We start from the raw sequence: 22640 nt of genomic DNA, 5'->3' as shown, positions 1-22640 counted from the left end.
AAGACAAAAAATTAGAAAAAATCTTATTCTTATTATACATGTCCCTTGTATGCATGTACTTGGATTATGGTACAGCACCCTGATCTCAGAGAGCATCAGGAGAGGGTAGGTCCACAAGGGAAGGTGGGGCTGACAGCAAAACTGCTGATGAAAGCTGCAGGTTCAGCCATAGCCCACTGATCACCAGACAGCTTACAGTGATTAGACAGGTCTGAGATCAAGCTGGGAAGTCAAGGTCAGGACTGGCATGGTGCAGGGCCAAGCACATCGTAACAACAGTATAGCACAGACATGAACCAGGGGCAGGGGCCTGGGCTTCAGCACAACCCCTGAGACAACAGGTGAAGTGTGTACTTGGAAGTCCTAGCTCTTCACACCTTCTGTCTTATGGCATAGGTGTTTTCTCAGCAGTCAAAAAGACACTGTTTTTTCCTGAGAAGGCAGTTCTGGCAGAGCAGAAGTGACCTTGACCACAGAAAGTCAAGCCTCTGGGAAGTGGTGGGAGGAAAAAGGTCACAGAGGAGGTTTGTAGAAAAAGACAATTATAAATTCATCAGAATAATCAAAGCCTGTTGGTGAAATTAGGGCTCTGACACTTGTTAAGGAAATACAACTTTTATAAGAGTGTCCTGTGGCTTGTCTCTCCCATGGAGCTACGGCTCCGTTTTCGCTCCGGCTAGCCTGAGACAAGCGGATGGTAGAAGGAGTTTTCTCAGGGTCCTAAAAATCCGGGAGGCGGCCGAGAACCTTTCTCTTAGCACGGGTGAGCGAGACCCCATCAGGGGCAAAGGAAAAGGTCCTGCACTTGATCCAGAGGTGAAACCAGGGCTTTATTCCGTCTTTCTTCTGTCGTCTCGCCCCAGAGCCCAGGCCGGATCAAGAGGGCCGGATCAAGAGGGCCAGGTCAAGAGCCCCAGATCAAGAGAGCTGACCTCATGTTGCTTCAGCTTATATCCAGGGAAGGGGCTAAGGGAGGGGACAAGCTAATACCCAATGAGGGATAAGTTGGAACAGGGTAGGAGGGACATTCAAAGAAACCAATGGGGAACATAAAGGGAGGGATCTTCTCGGCTCTTGTCCTCTCATTCAATGTCTTTTACCCGAACCCTCCAGAACATGGATGGGACAGCCAAATGACAGACAGGGCCTGCAGAAGGGGAGTGGGAGAAATGTGGGGGGATGGGCAGGGAAAAGGGCAGGGACAAATCTTGAGATATAACATTTTCCAGGAGAACAAGGGAGTACAGAACAAACCATTGTAAAACCCAGTATAAAAATGAAATACAACATGAAACCAAATAACACACAGCAACAGTCTCCCTTCTAATTGCCAGTTACTTTAGCTTTGTTTTTTAAATTGTTTATATATAATATTATATATAATATACTACAGTATTTGCATATGACTTCTTTGGTCCAGAAAGTTTCTCTTTAACTCAACAGGAGTTACTTGCAGGGGTCAGTGATTAAAAACAAAAAACAGCAACAACAACAACAACCAAAAAAACCCCAACCAACCAAAAAAAAAAAAAAAACACAACAGAACAACAACAAACCAACAACTTTTTTTTCAGAATTGTAAAATGTGCCATATAGAGCCTTATCTACCTTCCTGGAGGTGCTATGGCTTGTCAACTCTAAATAAATTCATAGAGAGAATTGTACCTCACAGGAGGTCATTGTGTAAGAAAATTAGGAATTTGATCATGATTCAGTTTCAGAGACTGAGTTTAACTCTCTGATGGAAAGGACTTTGCTAATATTGTTTGGTATTAGTCCCTTTTACAAACCTCATTGTTTTTCAATATGATGAATACAATGCCTAACAAGGGAACTTTTCCACAGAAAATCAATTTTCTGCAATATTTTAGTGTTCCTGTATAGAACAATAAAATATGTGAAAAAAATATTTGTTATTATCATTGATTTGACTATGGTATGCTTTATAGCTTGGATTTCTTAGTGTGTCAACTAATTAGCTTCACAAATTACTAACCAATTGATTGTTATGAACTTATAAAATAGTTTCTGCATCATCTAAAAATGAAATATGACCTTTTAAATGTTTAATCTTGACTTCACTTTTTTTGTGAGTCATGACACTCTAGTTTTTGTTCCATATTGTATTCCTTTTGAAGCACTGTTCAGACACTTAAGATAAGCCCAATGCTTAAAAACATGTTCAGTTTGATTGTAAAGTATGTATTTAGATTATAATAAGTGTTTCATATAAGCACAGAGATTAAGTCTCTTAATTGGCAAATGGGGAGCCTGTCCACCCCAGGGATTAGGCTGTTTCGGTTTTTTGTTCTCAGCCAGAATGCCACAGTAATTTCAGTTCCTAAATCAGGCAGTTTAAATACACCCCTGAGTCAATTACACAAAGCCAACACTTCAAAGTCAGGGTAAGTGGCTGTACAAATGTTTCCTTCCTCTTCTACCCAGCACACACAGAAGCCCATATACGACCTTGAACACACACACACTGTGGACCTGCTCCAAAGCTATCAAAGCCAGCTGAAACTCTTCTGCTTACTTCAGCTGGTTTTGGATCTTACATTTGCATTTGTAAAACAGCTCTGCTCAGTTCTGAAATCTAATAGGTCACATCTGTGTAAATCCTGAGACAAGCATACAACAATTTAAAAAAAAAAAAAAAAAAAAAAAAAAAAAAAAAAAAAAAAAAAAAAAAAAAAAAAAAAAAAAAAAAAGTCATGCCGCTTTCTAAACCATGAGGATAAACTGCCAAGTTTTACCTTGTCCAGTTCCCAAGTTTGTGCTCAAATGTACCAGCTACAGCACGGTCCCATTACAGTCATTGGTAGCAGAAAACACTTCAGCACTTTCAGGAGTGCAGCTCCCTTTAGAAGAAATCACTAGCTCATAGCACGTATTGAAGGAGGTTACTCAAGAAGTCACTTACCTTTGCCTCTGACCCATTCCCAGTGAACTGTTTTGTAAGCTTAAAAATTTGAGATGATGGCAATTCCACAGCTCCCCAAGGCAGTATGATCAAGGCTTCATTATGTCTACAGCTGGGATTTTTTCCTCAGGAACTCCTACTTCAGCCTAAGCACTTTTTTCAAGTCTGGCAGAAAAGAGCAGAACAATATTTTCTCTTCCTGGCAACCTCTTATACATGAGAAAACTGTTGTCATGTTTCTTCTCAGGCTTTCCTTTTTTCTCAAGTGAATACGCCAGTTGTTACAGTTTTTCTCATCGGTCATGTTTTCTGAGTCTTTTATTTTATTTGTTGCTCTCTTCTGTGCTCTCTCCAGTTGTTTTGCCATTTCATCAAGCATTGTGTGTTAAATTGGACTTTGCCCTGATGCTTGGTTTCAGTAGAGGATTAAACAATCAAAAAATTCTCTAGACAAATATATATCTATTTTCATTGGACTTGCAAAGGAAGGGGAATATTTAATGTCTCACATTTCTTGGGACACTAAGCCGAAGATAGTAAGTCCAAACATCAGATCACAGAGTTTGTCAACAATATATAACCAAATGCCAGGTATTGACCTAGGTCTACCTAGGCATCATAAGATTCCAGTAATCCAGTTCATGCTGCTGTTGCTTGTCTTTCAAGAGTTAATTTTTTCTGCATATCCTCCAACCATCCTATCTGTTGGATGTTGGATTTTGCACATCTTTCAGTCAGATGAGTTTGAAAGCTGTGTAGTTTGTGCTATTTTTCATGTTAGTCTTGAATTAAAATACGTACTACCTTGTGACACGGAAGAGAAGGTGGGAAGAAATAGATCTTTTCTTAGCTCTAATTTTTAAAATATGTTAGAGGAAATGAGTGCAAAAATTATGTGGCTTTCATATGTTGCAGAGTTGACTCATAAGCTCAAAAGCAGTTGAGAAATATGATCAAACAATGTTTTAGTGACCTATTAATCTAATGAGATTCCAAAGAGGAACTGTGGAGATGAAAGATTAGCTGGAAAGAGAAGCAATTGTGGTTGATAGCGAATACAAAATGAAATACTGTATGTTGCTGTAACTTCATAGCTGGAGTCATAAATATATACACAGTCTGTTTGCGTGTGCATGAGCTTTCCACACAATTCCCTTGGGAGTTAGTGAAGAATTTGCTTTTCCAAAATAAAGCTTTATTTTTATATACTGTCTTTTCTTTTTTTGAAGCAACCTCCTTTAATTTACCCAAAAGAAAAAAAAAGAAAAAAAAAAAAAAAAAACAGTTAAAATGATTATTCTAGTTCTCTGTGTATAATACATGGTGTGCATTTGTGAAAGGACCCAAAGCTGGTAAAATGAAAAATGTAGGAGTCATACAATAGCTGGAGGCCTCTTCCCTTCATTAATATGGTGACTTGTGTCACAGAAAGCAGTGTTTACACTACATGCATTTATGGCTATGTTTGATATGTTGCCTCACGGACACAAAAGCAGCATACCCAGAAAGACATTCACAGAACCTTAGGGTGACCTTTTCAGGTTCTGGCAGCCATTTCACAGAAAATTAAACCTGAGTACAGATAAAGGAACAGATTGTGTGCTGACTACACTAGAATATACTCAGATAAATTCTTATATAAATTCTGTGAAGCAATCCACAGAATTAGCAAACAATCAGGTTGCTGCTGTCATTTGTATTTCAGCTTTCAAAAATACTGTTCCATTGTATGCATGGTAACATTAGAAGCAGATTCTTCATGGACTTAAATATGTAAAGAGGGGACTATCTACATGTATAACATCGCATTGACAACTGTGTGAGTGCTCAGATTCTCAGTTATATGAATGTTGATGTGTCCTGTATATCAAGGTTTCCCTTCTCAGTTCAAAGAAACAAAAGTACTATGTAAACAATTAGATTTCAAGAGAAAAACAAGATTTAATGGCAGACTATTTTTGAAGCATTCACGAAGTCTAATGTTGCAGCTGGTTTTTTAGTATTTACATTTATCTCTAAAAGGTAATTTTTACCTTTTTTTGATTAAAAGTTGAAAATTTGACTTTTAAATCAGAAATTTAGTGTTTCCCAGAAAATATTGTACTTACAAACACACCTGTTTTCCATGATTTGCGAGAAAATCCTTTTCATGTAATTTTGCTATTTTTCTAATTAACTTCTAATGCTATTACAAGCATAAATTTGTATTAACCAATAATTTAATATGTATCCATTTGTCAAAAACTCTTAATATTTATTCCTCATATTCAGGACCATTTTCTCTCATATTTTTATCCTATTCCTCACTTTCACCATCACCTTTCATATACACTACATTTATTACAGGCTTCAGCAAAACTTATATTAACATCATGCAGGTAGTGCTGGATTTGTCCTTCGTGAAGCAGAAGTTCACATACATCACTGTTAAATGAGGATAAGATATTTGAAAACCTGTTAATTTGCTGGGGGAGGTACATAAACATGCTGAACACAGAAATCAGAAAGATGTTTTAGGAAAGTTTACAGAACTTTTAATTAAAGTGCCATCTGCTATGTACAGAGATAAAAGAATTTCTTGGACAGAATATGCACAGAGGCATTATGCAATAAGCTTTGCTTCTTCCTGACACCCATCTCAAGTAATGCGGTGTTTCTTTTCCTCATGGCTGCTCCAGGCCACGGTCTTTCTTGAGTTGTATTGCCTTCTTGTTGTATTGCCTTCTATTGATATACTATGTTGATAAGTCCTTTCATGCTACAATTCTCGCTTAACACTATGAGTAGCAGAAGGGCAGCTGCATCAATAATATTTTTTCCTCAGATGTAAGGGTTCATTTTTCTAATAGGTACTTCCATGGAACTCTCTCTATCCAAACCATGTCATGTTTCATGTCAGCAGTGAAAATTTACATGAGTTTCACATGATTTCACTCATGGAAGAACTAGAGTATCCAGGTAGAAAGTAGAGCAGCATGATCTCTCTTGCCATCTACTGACTTCTGCTGGGACCTGTACCAGCATTTCTCCCAGTAAATGTACATTTTCCAATGACTTTGAACAATTGTCAGTAATGACTGACAAGCAAGACAATGTTAGCGTGAACTTTGCTTAACAAAGAAATATTTTTTGCAACTACTAGCAAATATTTAATTGCCTGTTGATATCATCAATGAATAAATAAGGTGGGGTGTCTTTTCCTGGATGTTCAGCACAAGTCATGCTAACAATCTTGTATAGGTACTCTGGACTTCAAGTGACTTCTCTTAGGAACTGAAGCATTTGAGAAACATGGAGACAAATAGTACTAGATCATGGAAATGACAAGGTTGGAATGTATCATCAGTCATTTTTCTTTTATAAATTGGAGAGGAGGGGCTGATAAGTTAGACAAATTACCTTATATGTACAGAGTGGCTTTTAAAACGTTTTGGTAGAGAGGCATGTTTCTGCGATTTTCACTATTATATGCAATCAAGCTGGAATTGATTGCTAATTCTGCAAATTGTTGCAAAAAGCTATTAAATTAACATAAATCCGTTTACAGTATTTCCTGAAATCTGGCTTTAATTATGAATAATAATTTATATTATTAGTAGAAACTATAGTAATAATGTTAAGATCATCTATTTCAATTTACATTTTTTGTCAAATGTCAAAGGTCATCGGGATTAAAATTCAAGAATGATCTGCTCTGATTATCAAGTACAGTGGCATAGTATTTTGCCATGTAGAATATGTGCCAATGATCCTCACTTTTGAATTTTAATTAATTGATATTTTGTGATTCTGAGATGGAAATAGCTGTGAATTCACATGAAATTCAAGTATATTTATACCTTTGACTATATGGGCAAATCTGCTGAAATCACTGGTATATGGAGTTATCACATATTTAAATATTTGCTAATCCGTGATCTCAGAGAAACATTGGTTTTGGGATTTTTGAATTCTATTTCCTACACTAAAAATCAGAATTTTACTCACAGGAAGTTATTCCAGAGTTAAAATTGATTAAATGGAAAACAGCCTGGACTTTGAAGACAGTAAGTTCAGTAGAAGTAGAATTAATTATCTTTAAAATCTATTAATTATGATTTTTTTAGTGTCAGCTGAGTTAAAAACTGAAAATTTGTGAAACATAGAGTTGTCAAATATTTGACATTTTAAAGTTGATTGAATTAATATTTTTCTGAAGCAGATTTTTTTTAAAATCTTATTAAGAACTACTAGTACTAGTATTCTTATAATTCTTTTACAGGAATCTGCAGGAAATTGCAGTTTGCATTGTACTGCATATTAGTATCAATTAAGATATCATTTAAAATGAAGGATGGTTTAATTCAACTAATTCTGCAATCATTTTAATTAGTTTTAATGTTAGATGGCCTCAAAGTTAAAAAGACATTAGACATTAAAACACAAGTTAAAGCTGAGGTCATTGCTTCTGTATTTCTGACCTTGAGTGAGTGTTTCATTCCCTCATTTTTCCAAAAGTGATAACATATTTGCGTGAGTTTCTATCATATAACCTTTAGAGCGAGTTACTCTTTAAAGCATTTACTAGTGCTATTTTCATATGCACCCACCTGTAAAACTAGATATCTTACTTATTGGAAGAATAGAGCCAGGAAGTGCAATAAAAATTTTCTGCGGTAAGTTAAAAATGGTTTTCTGTTCCTGTAAAATAACTCCTTTGTACATTTTCTTAAAATGTCATGTCTTCAAAGTTTGATAGCTGACAGGCCTGCAGGGTTAGAAGCAAGGTCTGCGGGTCCAATTGCAAAGCTGAGGATTTTTCCCTTTGCAGGTGATTGCCTCTAGCCCTGCAGGACTAGTAGATATTGGTCTTAAAAGCAGTGACATTTTTAAATACAGAGTAGATGTTACTGGCTTGGGATTAAAACTTGACCATTCTAAGGGTCAGGTGGTATAATTTTATAGGAAAAAGGCAATGCTGTGAAGAAAAGTGGCAAATATTTTTATATGAGCTTAACAGTTAAGCTCGTGCACAGAATAAAAAGTGTGAAGCCATTGATAGTTCAAATCTAAAAGTAGACCTGATGAACTACATTGAAATCAGATGAGATACAATAACAAATATCTCTACTGCAGCATCTATTATGTATTTCTTTTATATATATAAATATATTGAGAAATGTACATTGAGATATGTAGAAATACATATTGCAATAGAATACTCTAAAATGCATCTCAGGGTGTGAGTGTACTTGTAAAATCCCAAGCCTACACTATAAATTTAAGGACATAAAATATTCTTTCTCATATGAGATAAAACGTTAATTCAAAGCAATAAAGATTAAATTCTGTTCAATGTCCACTTATGTGGTGCCAAGAAATTAAATTTGTAAGTTTAGGATGTCATGCCTCAACTTTATATTGAGATGGAGCTAAGATACTGCTGTCTCAGCACTATGTTTTGGGTTTAATATGCCTATAGAATCATAGAATTAGTAAGGTTGGAAAAGACCTCTAAAATCATCAAATTCAATTATCAAGCCATCAATGCCAAGTCCACTGCTATGCCATGTCCCTAAATGCCATATCCACAAGTCTTTTAACTCCAGGAGGGGTGAGTCCATCGCTTCGTTGGGCATCCTATGGCATTGCTTGACTAGCCTAATCTTTCCTAATGTCAAATCTGAACCTCCCCTGGTGCAACTTCAAGCTGTGTCCTCTTGTACTGCCACTTGTTACTTGGGAAAAGAAACTGACTCTCACTTCACTGTACCCTCCTTTCAGGGATTTGTAGGGAGCAGCTCCCTTTTCCAGACTAAACAACCGCAGCTTCCTCAGCCACTCATCACAAGACTTGTGCTCCAGACCCTTCACCAGCTTTGTTGCCCTCCTCTGGAATCACTCCATCACCTCAATGTCCTTCTGGTAGTGAAGGGCCCAGAACTGAACACAGGATTTGAGGTCTGGCCTCACCAGTGCCAAGTAGAGAGGCACTGAGATCACTTCTCTCACCCTACTGGCCACACTGTTGCTGATAGAGGCCAGGATGCCGCTGGCCTTCTTGGCCATCCAGCCACTCTGCTGGCTCATGCTCAGCCACTGTTGAGTAGCACCCCCAGGTCCCTTTCTGCTGAGCAGCTTTCCAGCCACTCTACCCCAAGCTTGTTGTGCTGCATGGTGTTGTTGTATCTGAAGCGCAGGATTTGGAACTTTGCCTTGTTGAACCTCATGCTGTCATTCTCAGTCCATCAATTCAGTCTGTCAAGATCTCTCTGTGCAGCCTTCCCACCCTCCAGCAGATCAACACTCCCACCAAAATTGGTGTTGTCTGTGAAATAATTGAGTTCAATTCCCTCATCCAGAACATTGATGAAGATTTTAAACAGGACCAGCCCCAATACTGAGAACTGAGAAACTCCACTATTGACCATCTGCAAACAGAATTTGACTCCATTGACCACCACTTTCTGGGCCCAGCCATCCAGCTTTTATGTAGCAAGCAGTCCATCCATCCAAGCCATAAGTAGTTAATTTCTTCAAGACAATCCTCTGGGAAAGAGTATCAAAGGCTTTACTAATGCCCAGAAAAACTACATCTGTAGCCTTTCCCTTGTCTACTAGGCAGGCCACCTGGTTGCAAAAGATCAGATTGGTTAGGTTGACTTTCCTAAACCCATGCTGGCTAGGCCTCATCCCCTGGTTGGCCTGTATTTGCTGTGTGATAGCCCTTAAGATGATCTTCTCCATGACCTTCCCCAGCATCAAGGCCACGCTAACAGACCTGTATTTTTCTGTATATTCCTTCTGGTCCACCTTGTAGCTGGAAGTCACATCTGCCAACTTCCAGTCAGTTGACACTGCCCTGGTTAGCTAGGATTGCTGGTAAATAATTGTAAGTATACTGGTGAACACTTTCCCCAGCTCCCTCAGTTCCCTTTAGTAGATTCTATCTTTTGCTGGTGTGTTTTTCAGTTGTCTTTTACAACAGTAGCTAGATTAAGTTCTACTTGAGCTTTGGCCCTTCCAGTTTTCTCCTTATATAACCTCATGGCATCCTTGTACTTTCCCTGAGTTGCCCACCCCTTCTTTCAAAGGTGATGCACTCCCTTTTTATCTTGAGTTGCAGCCAAAGCTCTCTGTTCAAACAGAGCAGACTTCCTCCTTATAGTTTGGCATATGGTGGTGGCCTGCTCCTGCATCTTTAAGATTTCCTTCTTGTGGAATGTCTGGTCTTCCTGGACTTCTTTTCCCTTCAGGACTTTGGTGACACTTCCAAGCTAGGTTGTCCTTGCTGTTGCTCAAGCTCAAGTTTGCTGTTGCAAAGCCTCCCACTATTAGGTCAGGGTACCTGAAAAGTCACAGGGAAAATGTGCCCGCTGTTCTAGGCAAGAACTTGTTGCTATTGCTCCCTATCTCTTCAATAAACATGTTCAGCCAGGGTGAAAGTGGACGGGGAATCCTGCAGATTGTGCCTGTCAGGCCTGTCACAGGGAAAGTAGGGTGAAATTCCAGTGGTATCTCTCTCTTTTTCATGCTCTGTCAGTAATCAAAGGAGTTCCTCTACCTGGGTGCGCCTCCCAAGGGGTGTGCTCACTCCTCCCTTCTGCAGAGCACACCCTGCAGCTGACTCCTGAGTGTCAGCATGCATCCCCTGAAACACCATGGACAGCTGCATCAGACAGCTGCTGTAGCTTTCTGTCAGGTGGATGCTACTTCTTCCTTGAGCTTGCAGTGCTTCTGTGCCCTTCCTGCATACCCCGCACCAACTGCCATGCCATTCCCTCGCTGGTAGTGCTCCCTAAGGGATTCTTTTAGGGGGGGACAGGGGGTGGGGCTTGGTCACTGTTGCTTCTGGCCCAGCCCAGGTCTTGTCAGCCACCACCACACAGGCTGCAGGCTCCTGGCAGCTCTCACAGCTTCCCTGACGTTCCTCTGGTTTGGGAAACCCCATTGTGCACTGTGCCGGAGAGCATCACTGCCATTTGTGCCAGCAGTGGAGATGCTCACCTTAACAACTCACATGCGATGTGAAACAAGCAGCAAACTGAAATGAGCTTCATTTGAAAGCAGATCCTTTGAACCAGGAGTAATGATTTAAGCATAAGCTGGGCTGAACAGGCAAAGGATTCATCTAGCCCCAGCATCCTGCCTGCTACAAAGCCTGTTAACAAATGCCTAGAAGAGTACTTAATAGCAAGGTACTTATTTAATAGCTATTCCCCTGGTATACACCTTAAATTCCAGCAGGTCTGGGATGTACAGTTAGATTTTTTATCTTTGTGTGCTGTAGCCTTAAAAGATTTTTTTATCTGTGAGTTTATCTAATCAGTCTTTCAGTTCACATAATCTTTTGTCATTTATAACCTCCTGTGGTGACAGTTTCCATTGTTTAACTATGCCCTGTGAGGAAAAGAAAAAGTGCCTCCTATTGCTTGTTTTAAATATACAGCCTAATAACTTCATTTAATGCCTTTGGATCATATTTTACAAGGAATAACAATCATTTATGGTTCACTTTTACCATGGCACTCGTACAAACATTATGAGACCTCCCTCAGCCACCTCTTGCTCAGACTGGAGGGACTTGCCTTACAGAAGCTGTCCCATGTTCTCCAGCGATCCCTCTAGTTCCGCTAGATCTGTTAGGGTAAGGAAGAGATCAGAACTGCATACTGCATTCAAAATGTGGGCATACCACAGGCTTTTTTAGAGAAGTGTAGTCATATTTTCTGTTTTGCTATTTCCAAACCCCTGCCGAAAACTAATATAGCTGAAGAACACATCATGCACCTGACATGCTCCAGCATCTTTGAATTAAAATATATGCATGAGTTTTCTCCAATGCATAGTCAACAGAAAGATGTTTGCTTATATGTAATTTTAGATATAATTTAGCTGTCTGAGAGATCAAAATATAGTGCCAGGTTCTGATGGGAGTTGTACTGAGGATATTCCATTGAAGTTGACAGGTCCAATTAATATACAGCATGCACCAACATGAAGTGGATTCATGATCTTCCCTGAATGCGTAGACAATAATTGCAACTGCCCTCATGATGTAATTTCTAGGAGATATATTCTAGCTAATAAGTATCATGTACTATGTAGTCTGTGTATAAGTCTGATCAAGTAGTGTAATCCAAATTAATTGTATTATTTATTTATTGCACTTTTAAAACATTAAGTAGTGTGAGAACATAACAGAATGTAAATTACTTCAAAATCTAAGAAGGTTCTGAAGCAGTTTCTGTTTGCAATACTATGTCTGACTGAAGGGAAAGGCATTTCAGATTTGGAGTTTTCAACTAAAGCATGCCACATCTATGTGACACACCACAGACAGACAGACGTCATGAGCTATGCCTTTCGTGCCAATGAGAGCAAAAACAGTAACATTAACTGAATAATTTTACTGTATATATTTTAGATGCATATATTTTCAATATCCTAAGTGATACAGTGTTATGAAGATCAAAAGTGCTGCAAGCATCTCTATGTGGAGAAGGAAATAAGTATGGCGGTGTATTTAGTTGTATTTATTTTAAATCTAGAAGTAATTTACCTCCATATTTTGGTTTTGGCCTTAAGTCCTTGGGCCTGATCTCTGCCTTATGTTAAGATTCAGTATGATACTGTGTCTCTGTTTCAAGGCTTTCAGATGAAAGCTACATAATCGTTAGTGTAGTAACACTGATTATTGTAGGACACTTTCTCAGTCCTTTTCTACTATATCTGAAGGCTGAAGACTATACCAGCCTTGTCAGTGGACAGAAGACAACCCCAATGGCACAACTCTTTTACCTGTAGAGTATTGGTGCTGTTTCCCATCAGGAAGACACACACAAACAAAAAATTTCTGAGGAGATGAAAGTGGATAGGCTTGTAATCTTTACTCATTTGTTCAGACAGACACTTTTTTGGCACCTACTTAAGGCACATACTCCCCAACACCTCCCCTATCCTCTTTTTTTAGACTGTGAAAAAAAAGCACTTGTCTAATCTCTTAAACAATTTATTCAGTTTTTAATGCCAGCAGTCACATTTTTCTAAACATTCTAGCTGGCATGTGACTAGTTGAAATGTATTTACCAGAGGAATAAGAGAACTTAAATCCTGTTTTGTTCACTGCAGTAACTTTTTCTGAGACTTCCAGGTACCTTGTTGTTATTACAAATGCAAATTATTTGTTGCATTGTGAATGCATCAAACATATTGTATATGTGCAGATTAAATTTGGAGCATGTCCACAGAATCCACTTGTGGGCCTTGAGGACCACAGTGACCTCCTCTGCAGCGCATGCCCTCCAACTATTGAGTGGTCACAATCCCAGTACATAAAACTCACTGTTCAGACGAGGCACAGTGCAGACCATCACTTTTTCCCCAGCATCTGCTCTCATGTTTTGTGCAGTGTGATGCACATATCCTTCTTTTATGCACTCCTAGCCAAAACCTCAGTGAAACATTTAGGTGTTATCTCCAGAAATTATCATCCTCAGCTGGATTTTTTTTTTTTTTTTTTTTTTTTAGGCAACACTACCATTTCCCAGGGGTGAAGAGGTATTAGAAACAAATTGGTTAGCTGTAATTTACCTTGCTGGGCAGTTGGTTGGTAAATACAAACACTCAGGAAGATTCAGATGAGCAGTACCTCACGTGGCTGGAGGCCAAAGACACTACATTTAAACCATTTTGAGTCTGGAAGCTGAGCAGACATATTAATAAGTCCCAAGGTAATAAACCTGACTGGAAGACAAGAAGCTCAGTGCTAAGGCTAACTTAGAAGAGGCTGAAAAATGCACTAAGGAGGTGTTTCTTTGCATTTTTTCTAAAAACAAAACCTCCATTTCTTAAATCTGTACTTTACTTTGTTTGACTCTAACCACAGTGATTTTCCCACACCTTAAAATAAAAGTGAAAATTGTTAAAACAAAAAAGATGCATTACTCTATAGTGATATAGAAATTAGCTCTGTGAATTAGAGAGTTTTCAATATACATTTTACATCTACCAGCTTAGCAACATCTGGATTGTTTAGTTTTAGTTTTTAAGCAGATCATAAAAACTATAAAAAAGCTTTGTATTTAGCTGTATTGCATTACATTTGCTCATAGCTGGGCATATACAAACCCAGTGTGTCTCAACTGCTTTCTCAGATTTGTTGCATTGCCCCATTTTAATTAAGTTTCAGTTATTATATGAGATAGGGAGATACCCACTACTTAATCCTTAATGGGCTTTGCCAGACCTCCTCTCCAGTGATTGTACAACTCTGGAGCATCTAAAGCCTAGAGGTTCTTTTGAGTTTTATGCTAAGCTGTTTTGGCCAACAAATCTTTCTTCTGACATGCTCAGAAAAACCTTAGCATCAACTCTCATCAAGGTACTTAAGCAGGTTGTCTCTCTGTCAGTCTTGACTGTGGCCTTTACTTAACAGTGAGTTGGCTGAAGCATAAAACATGGACAGCACATGTATGAAGCCCTATACTGTAGTTTTTTTGTCTGATAATTCAGTGGTTAGAAAGCTCATCCAAAATGGGAGAGACCCAAGGTGTCATCATTGCAAGATTCAGAACCTTTTTGAGAGGAATCTCTGTGCCGTAAGAATGAAATCTCTGTGCTATAAGAATGAAATCTTTAGGCTGTAGGGCATTTTGGAGCAAGGAGGCTACTCCAATTCCCTCTGTTCACCAGTAATCCTATTCTTTCCTATTATAACTAAATATCTGAAAGACTACTCTGTTTTACGTTCTGTAGTTAAGGTTTTCTCTGAAGAGAAAATACCTAACCAAAGATGTAAAGCATCAGTCCCTACAACCCCTTGTCACCCCAAGATGGCTTATTATTATGTGTCTAATCTCAGTCAAGAACCAAAAGCAAGCTATATACCTTTTTCCTACTGAGGTATTTGTATCAAATGTTTTTAATGTGCAGCCTGATAACCAGTAAAAGATTTGGTGCAGATTCAGTCAGGATGTATGCTGACTCACCAAAGAGAGAATAGGGAGATAAGGATTACTCTTATTGAAGCAGTTGTTAATTGGCCAGTCAGGTACAAAAGATAACATCTGATCTAAAAAAGAGACATCTCTAAGGAAGAAAAAGAATACTTATTTTAATTAAAAGGGGTGGTCAGATAATCTCCCAAATAAGAAAGAAATCAATGCATTTGAAGAAAAACTGATTAGATCTGTTTAGGCTTCTGGGAAGGACTTACAAACAAAGGATTGGTTATAAAAAGCAAGTGTCTTAAACAAGGAAAAGGACATAACCTGAGGCATAACATATAGAGAAAATAAAACTCTTCGTAAACTGAATTCTTAAGAAATCTTGCCAACTAATGGCTGGATAAAAGGGGAGACATAATCTCCATATCAGTAGAGCAAATGTCAGGTTTATTTTATTTCCTTATTTTTTATAAACGTTTGTAACAGTGTCCTATTTTTTGATTGGTTGTTTGTTTTATCTCAATCTGGCTTGAGTTGTTTGTTTTCAAAGTGTAAGGAGACAGGAAAAGGTCTTTGCTTATTTCTTTAAAATCGTACACTAAGGCAATAATTTATCTCCAATTGCCATAGCCCACAGCATGTTCTTCAGAGAACCCATGGGTAACAGTTGTAGGATTGTGTAAGAGCAGCAGGTGGTATCACAAGATACAGGGGAGGAGATGCTGACAACTATAAGGGTTCTTAGTCATACAGCTAAGATATGAAGGAACAAATATGAAACCTGAGGATCTTCAGAGAACATGTAATACTGAAGTTTGAATGCTCAATCTACAGAGTAAGTAACACTGATTAGGGCAGGAACTGGAATGCAGATGCCAAACTCTGTCTCCTTCCACTGTGACTACAAAGTCCGTGCTTTGCTTTGCCTTCTGGCCCAATGCATATTTCTACTTCAACAAGAATGGGTGAGGGTACTCTTACTCCAGAATATGCTGTAGTTTGGGGTTAGGTCAGCTGCAAATCTTTATCCATTCAACACCCCTGGAAAATAGCATGAAACAGCATGAAATTGAACTCACATCCTCTCAGAACCATTGAGCTGCGAGATAAAAGGGAGACTCTCCACTGTCCATCTTTGAGGTGAACCTAACTCGAGATTTTGAAAGGTAGTGTATGAACATCTAGCTGCAAAGGAGAGCTCAGCTCTCACATCCATCATCACACAATGAGCATCATTTCATTCAGTGTCCAACCATTTAACATATTTGCTTCTGCCACTTTTATTATGTGTTTTAACTAGTTTCCTGCATTGTGGTCAGTATCTCTGGAGCCTGATCCAAAGCATGCTTTGAGAAGGTTGGACATGTAGTGTTTCTAGTTTTGTCTGCCCATATCATGTAGGATAGCATAGGATGTTGTAACAGTGACACTGATGGAAGCCCAGTCTCTTCCCCTTGATTCTGTTTCACACCTGTTCCTCTCCCTGCTTGTCAAGCTAGTCTTGAAACTTGAACAAATTATGCTGTACTTTATTACTTGTCTTTTGGAAGAAATATTAAGAATTGATACCAAGCTTTGATATTCTTAATTTCCAGGCTAAAATTCTGAGCCCCTAACCTTTCTCAGCCTCTGGCCACAGACAATTTACAAGGTTCCTTTTAGCTAGGATTCCATGTGGGTAATTGTACAGTACGAAAGATTTTGTGTGTTGATCAATTGGAAAGCACTGCATGACAAATTTTCCTTTTTTCGCCATAAAGCTACATACATATTTATAATCTAAACAAAAGAACATGAAAGATTTTACTGATTTTGTGAGAAGTGTGTTGCATTAAGAGTATAGAAATTGGGCAGAAAATAAACCCTTTTGCTTTCCAGCTAGTCCTCAGAGATCAAAGGGGCTGGGTGCAGCTAGACTCAATTTCTGATTATAACCAATTCAGCACAGTAAGTCTGATTGCATTCAATGAGATCTCGGATGTACCAGTACTGTGGGTATCATTCTTTATTGCAGATTCATCAATTGTGTGGTTTACCAGTTCAATACTATAAATCTGGTCAAGGTCAATAAGAACTTTCATGAACACAGATTCACAAATAATGTGTTTTACTGTTAAAACATTGTCTGGTCAAGTTCAATAGGAACTTTCATGAACACAAATTCACAAATAGTATGGTTTGTTGATTTGACCCAGTAAGTCTGGTTGAGTTTGATAAGAACTTTGCTTTACTTAGTTTCTAAGGACTCGACAAGATTTCCTAGACAAGATAGGAAGGGACAATATAATCTGGAAGGGAAGTAGGGCCTCTTATCTGTGCAAGTCATTCTGGAGGTCTATGAGGAAAGAAAACAAAGATACCAACATCCTTTGGCAGTGTGTACGCAGGGGGGATGCCCAGTACTTCAACTGTACTTTCTCTGAGACCATCTACAGAGTCAGGCAAAGATAAAGCTATGGAAAGTGATTGATTTCCCTCAAAGTTTTTGATACACTGATACTCATCTTAGGAGATTTTCTCTATAATTTTGAGAAAGGGGGGGAAATGGTCTTGTTCAAATGTAATCCACTAGGCTTGTTAGGACTCAGAAATAGAGCTGAAAGATTGTTGTTTATCCAATGTTATTCAAAAACATGAACGAATCCCATAACTCAAATAATGATACGTCTGTGTAGTAGCAGTAGAACAGAGGACCACACTAATCAAGAACTATGCAGTACAAGGCAGGAAACTTCTAGTATTTGTTTCCTCCTGATTTTTTCATATAATTTATTTAGAATTTCTTTTCACTTTACACATTGATACACTTGCAGTATGCTGTTAGAAGGGTAACTATTGATTACAGCACAGTTCAAACACACTGTGTGTTAGATCATGCCCTAAACTGTATGGACAGGGAAATATAGGAAGTTGTAAAATATTACACAAGCATTAATACTCACATCCATAACTCTCTTTTTGATGAATCATTTATTTATAGTAGCCAAACAGATAATCAAGCCAATTTTTCATCCTTCCCATGGAACTTTCTTTAAGTTGAACATTATTAGAAAGTTATTCTAACAATGTATGCTTATAGCTACAATGGCTCTGTTACAAATTGTACTTTTTAGGGTTTAATATCTCTAGTTTAAATCATATTAAAATAAAACTTGGTTTTCAGCCCAGGTGCATGTTTGTTTTACAAAACAATGATTTATATAGGATTTACTTTTAATAAAATGAGCAGCAAGAAAATTAAATTTTCGAAGATTTCTGTTTTCTTTGACAAAAAAGATATTCACAGGTATGTCTTTAAGGACAATTAAACAATTCAGTGTCTGAATTGGAAAAGTGGCCTTAGTCTTTGGGAAAATGAACTCCCTATAGTATTTCAGTTAGAAATCCAATCCAAGATATACATCACCCAGCCCATTCTTCTGATACCACACAGAATGCAGGCATCATTTTTGAGACATTTGTAGTATTTTAGACATGTAGTCTTAAGGCAGTTGGTGTTTTCCAATTTTTTTTTTTTTTTTTATTTCTAAAATTTCATGTGGGGGTTTTTTTTGTGGTGGTGGTGGTTTTCTTGTTTTGGTTTTGGTTTGGTTTGGGGTTTTTTTGGTTTTTTTTGCTTTTGTTTTTGTTTTTGTTTTTTAAGTCTATGCAGGGAAAGAAAGCCCTAAGTCATAATTACCTAATGTTAATCATATTAACAATTTCAGGGTAAACAATAGTTTTTTAAACTGCAGTTTTATGTGTGACATTATTAAGGAAAGTGTGTTTATATCCACATTTTCTTTGTCCTATTTTTTTTTCCTCTTTTTTCTTTATATTACTTTTTTGGGGGGTGGAGGGGGGGAAGACTGTGGTGATAAACCAGATGCTGCCATATACTGCTGATAGGAATAAGACTGATCACAGAAGAAATTGTGCATGCCAAGAGTTAGGTCATGTCTCAGGTGTATGAACGTGCACAACTGAAAGGAGGCTCCTGCAGTTGAGCCTTCCTTATGACTTCCCTGGGATTTTAGGTCCAGGAGTAAGGAGGCAAGCAGGTGTGAAAAGGACTATCTTCACTAATGTGCCAGCTAGCACATCTAAACAGACACTGTGATGTTTGTAACCTGCCATTCATAAGGGCCACGAGCTTCCTCCTGCCTTTTGCCAGCTAAAAAATTCTAATGTTTGCATTTTCTATGGGCTTCTTATCATTATATGTCATTCTTTACTGAGAATGGAGTTGGAATACCAATCTCAGTCCTAAAGAAAAAACAGCATGTAGTTGAACAGGAGAGGAAAAAAAACAAAGAAAAAACAAAGGGGGGGGGGGGGGGGGGGGGGGGAAGTACATACAGAAGAATTAAGAAGAATGAAAATCATCTCAGCAGAAATAATACTATAATTTCTTAAATTCTGTGTAGTTTGCTTTCTACAAAGCTGTAATTAAATAAATAAATAACAGCTTCTTGCTGTTACTCACGTAATATAACAAAAAGCGTTCTTATCCTAATTCATCAATCAGCAAAGAAATTACTAGAGTAGGCTACCATCATAGATGTATAGCAAGATGTTAAACTCTTTGTTTGATTACTAGTTGTTAGTCTGGGGAAAAGTGTTTGCTTAGGTGTTGTTAGCTTTCTTTGTCTCACAGAATCTCCATTAAAAAAGTTAAAGTCTTTCATTTGAAAAATATTTCTTCAACATACACTAATAAAGTAAACAGTGTATGGTATGAGATGAAGTCCTTTATTAAGTGAGTGACTGATAACAAAGTTAAAACTGATTTTTATATATCAGGAAGTTAAAGTAAACAAACCAATGCAATTAGTTAAAGGTGTATACTATTAATTATGTTTTTAAAAGTAAATGATTAATCATGTCATGAGACCAAGACAAATGCTACAAAATAAGGGAAACTTGCTAGAATATAAAATATGGCCTGACTGTCATTGTCAGATAAGCAATTGTGTCATGAGTGAATTTTTTGTTTTACGGAGATGGTCGTGTCTTATAAACTACATTTCCATTTTGATATCTGAGATACTAATATCATTTTTCAGTAGTAAGCATAATTATGCAATATTGCATAATGCATTATGTGAGTAAAACTCATATTTTTTCCCTTGTATATAATATACTATTAAAACAATTTTCTGTATATCATTTGGCCATCATTTTTGTTGCATAGAACAGGAAGTTCACCTTAAACTCGGAAAGGGTACTGAAAAGACACTCCCCCATTCCACTAGCTGCAAGACTACTTGAAGGAGGGCATACTTGCAGATAAATATTGGAGCTGAGGGTGTTCTTGGTCCATATGCCATATTACCCATCAATCCATAGGCCCAAATTACATCCTACTTACACTTTTCCCCCCCTATTTCCCTGGTTCCATTGCTTTTTTCCCTGCCTCAACTGCAGGATGACACAAGATCTGCAATGGTGAATCTGTGCTTCTTGGGAATTCCTTTCCTTCTATCATGGGAGTTCTGCCAGGTTGATTAAATCATCTGTAATTCAGTAGAAGAGTACAAAAATTGCCAATAATGGGCATGAACCTACATCTATATTTGCTAGATATTTTTAATTCAATAATTTCCCTTGATATAAATAGAACATGTGTTAATAGTACCTGTCACTCCTTTATAGCATTCTGCATAGCAAGAAAGATCCACAGGAATAATAGGTGCCCTTTTGCATATTCATATGATAACCCTCAATCACACCAGAAAGGAATGAAGCTTCTAAGTATGAGATAGATTCTGGTTAGACCAGAAGAGTTGCCTTACAAGAGGGACAGATTATAGATGGAGTACTTCATAAAAAGTGTTGCATTGAGATGTACTAAATGCAATATACCTGTTTTAATCCTGTAATTCCATTCTTTATTTACTTATAGCTAAAACCAAATCATTACTTTATGTCAACAAGTCAAAATTACCAGCATCTCTGAGGGAATTAGTAATTGTGCATTTGCTGTTCTGCTGGCATAAGCCTCGTGCAACAAATTGCAGTTACACTTTTCTTCTGGTCCTGCTCATTACTCAGTCTCTTTCATGGACTTAGTGTAACATTCTGTGCAGCTTCTCTTAGCCGTAATTCCAACAGACTACAAATATATTTATTAATGAGTTGGTTTTTTTCTTTTTAACTGCGCTAATTACAAGAAAGAAGAAATTTTTTAATGAATTTTGATCTGCAATATATAAAAACATAATGCTGTTAAGCAAGAAATTGAAGTGTTTCACTGAAAAAAAATGAACAATAAAATGTAAAATGTGTCCATATTAGATTGACTGCTCCTGCCATGATGTCTTATTTTGGAATCCAATTAGACTGCTTTGTTCATTTCAGACTGCTTTTGGAAATTCTACAAAATTTTCAGTAGTATTGAAAAATTTTTGCAAAATACGTATTGTATTTGTGACTCAGTTACTCTACGACTGGAAATTTATATTTGTGCAAGTGACTTGAAGAACTGAATGAGCCAGTGTAAACCTGCTGGTCTGCCCATGATTTATAGTACTTTAAATATAATTATAATTTTAACAGGTGCTTTGTTTTAAACTAAAGTGGTGTCTGTGAATTTATAATTAGAACTTTTTTAACTCTTGTGCATTGGACGCCGTCTGCAAGGATTTAGTGCTAACTGGATGTATTGTGCATCCAATGCTTTTCAGCATAGGGTGAATTCAATTTATTAAATCTCATTCTCAGGATGAATAATACCATCCTTTTGTTTTTAAATATGTCAATTTCTCTCAAGCTATCAATCCTTAATATTTAATCAGCAAAGATAAACACATTTCATTTGGCCTTAACTGTGTGCCACAATAAGAGAAGATACAAGAAAGCTAATAAAATAAATTGTTTAAGTTATCCAGAAGATAATGCTTCTGAGTTTAAAATATGTAACTGTATTTTTCAAAGTGGATGTTGATTTAGCCTGTGGCTCTCTGAAAGACACAATTTGCAAGGGAAAGCTAATAAACTGCTTTAGTGGCTTGAAGAATTGGTGATTTTCTCTCAATTGTTTCCCTCAGTCGCTGTTTGTTTTGTTTATTACAGGATTCTGTTTTGAAGACAATAGTGTGTAAGAGTTGCATCTGGCATGTTCAAAAACTAGTGGCACAAAATGCTGAGGTGGCCTGGGGTGAACTGCACTCTGAGAGCAGGCTTGGGATAACAAATTGCCTTTGCATGAGGGCCCTGGCATGTAGAATCGCTTACAGAGGTGTGTTGTCAAGGCAGAAGAGGTGAAGCAAGGGTGGTCACAGGACTGGAAATTTTTATTCCCCTTCCTTGTTTCTTCGACCTTCGTTTTTTTCTTTTTCTTTTTCTTTTTTTTTTTTTTTTTTTTTTTTTTTTTTTTTTTTTTGAGTCATTTAGTGACCTGAGGTGAAATGGACAGGAATTGACAGCACACATGCTGCTGCTGGCAGCAGAGTCACTGCAGTTGCTCCTTGGACGTGAAAGGAGGGGAAAAAAGATGAAAGAAACCCAGTTGTTCTCTAAATATAACACATGTAAAGATAATATGTTTGCTGTAGTTGAAACCAACCCCTTTTTCCTGTAGAAAATATTTTTCCCCTCCCCACTGCAGTTCAGGAAGCAGGAGAGATGATTTTTGTCTCTCCTTCTCCTTGCTTGCACAAAGAAAACGTGGGTTGATACCATTTTTATTGTTCTGCTGGGGTGGGTTTCAGACCTCGCATTAGCATATTGAATGTCTAATTGAATTCGGGGGCTGTGTTAATCATCCTGTTTTGTTTAGGGGTGGTTGGTGAAAGGTGCCACCAAACGAT

General features: G+C 37.6%; 1 protein-coding gene across 8 annotated transcripts in view; it reads left to right on the top strand.

Annotated features, from left to right (window-relative positions):
• The window catches only part of ADGRB3 (adhesion G protein-coupled receptor B3), a 465849-nt gene that overhangs the window by 344157 nt on the left and 99052 nt on the right, over window positions 1–22640 (top strand). The gene's annotated exons all lie outside the window — the stretch shown is intronic.

Source organism: Hirundo rustica, chromosome 3 (assembly GCF_015227805.2).
Source record: "Hirundo rustica isolate bHirRus1 chromosome 3, bHirRus1.pri.v3, whole genome shotgun sequence".
Classification (NCBI taxonomy): domain Eukaryota; kingdom Metazoa; phylum Chordata; class Aves; order Passeriformes; family Hirundinidae; genus Hirundo; species Hirundo rustica.
The sequence above is the reverse complement of the archived record's forward strand: the minus strand, read 5'-3'. Positions and strand labels throughout refer to the sequence as shown.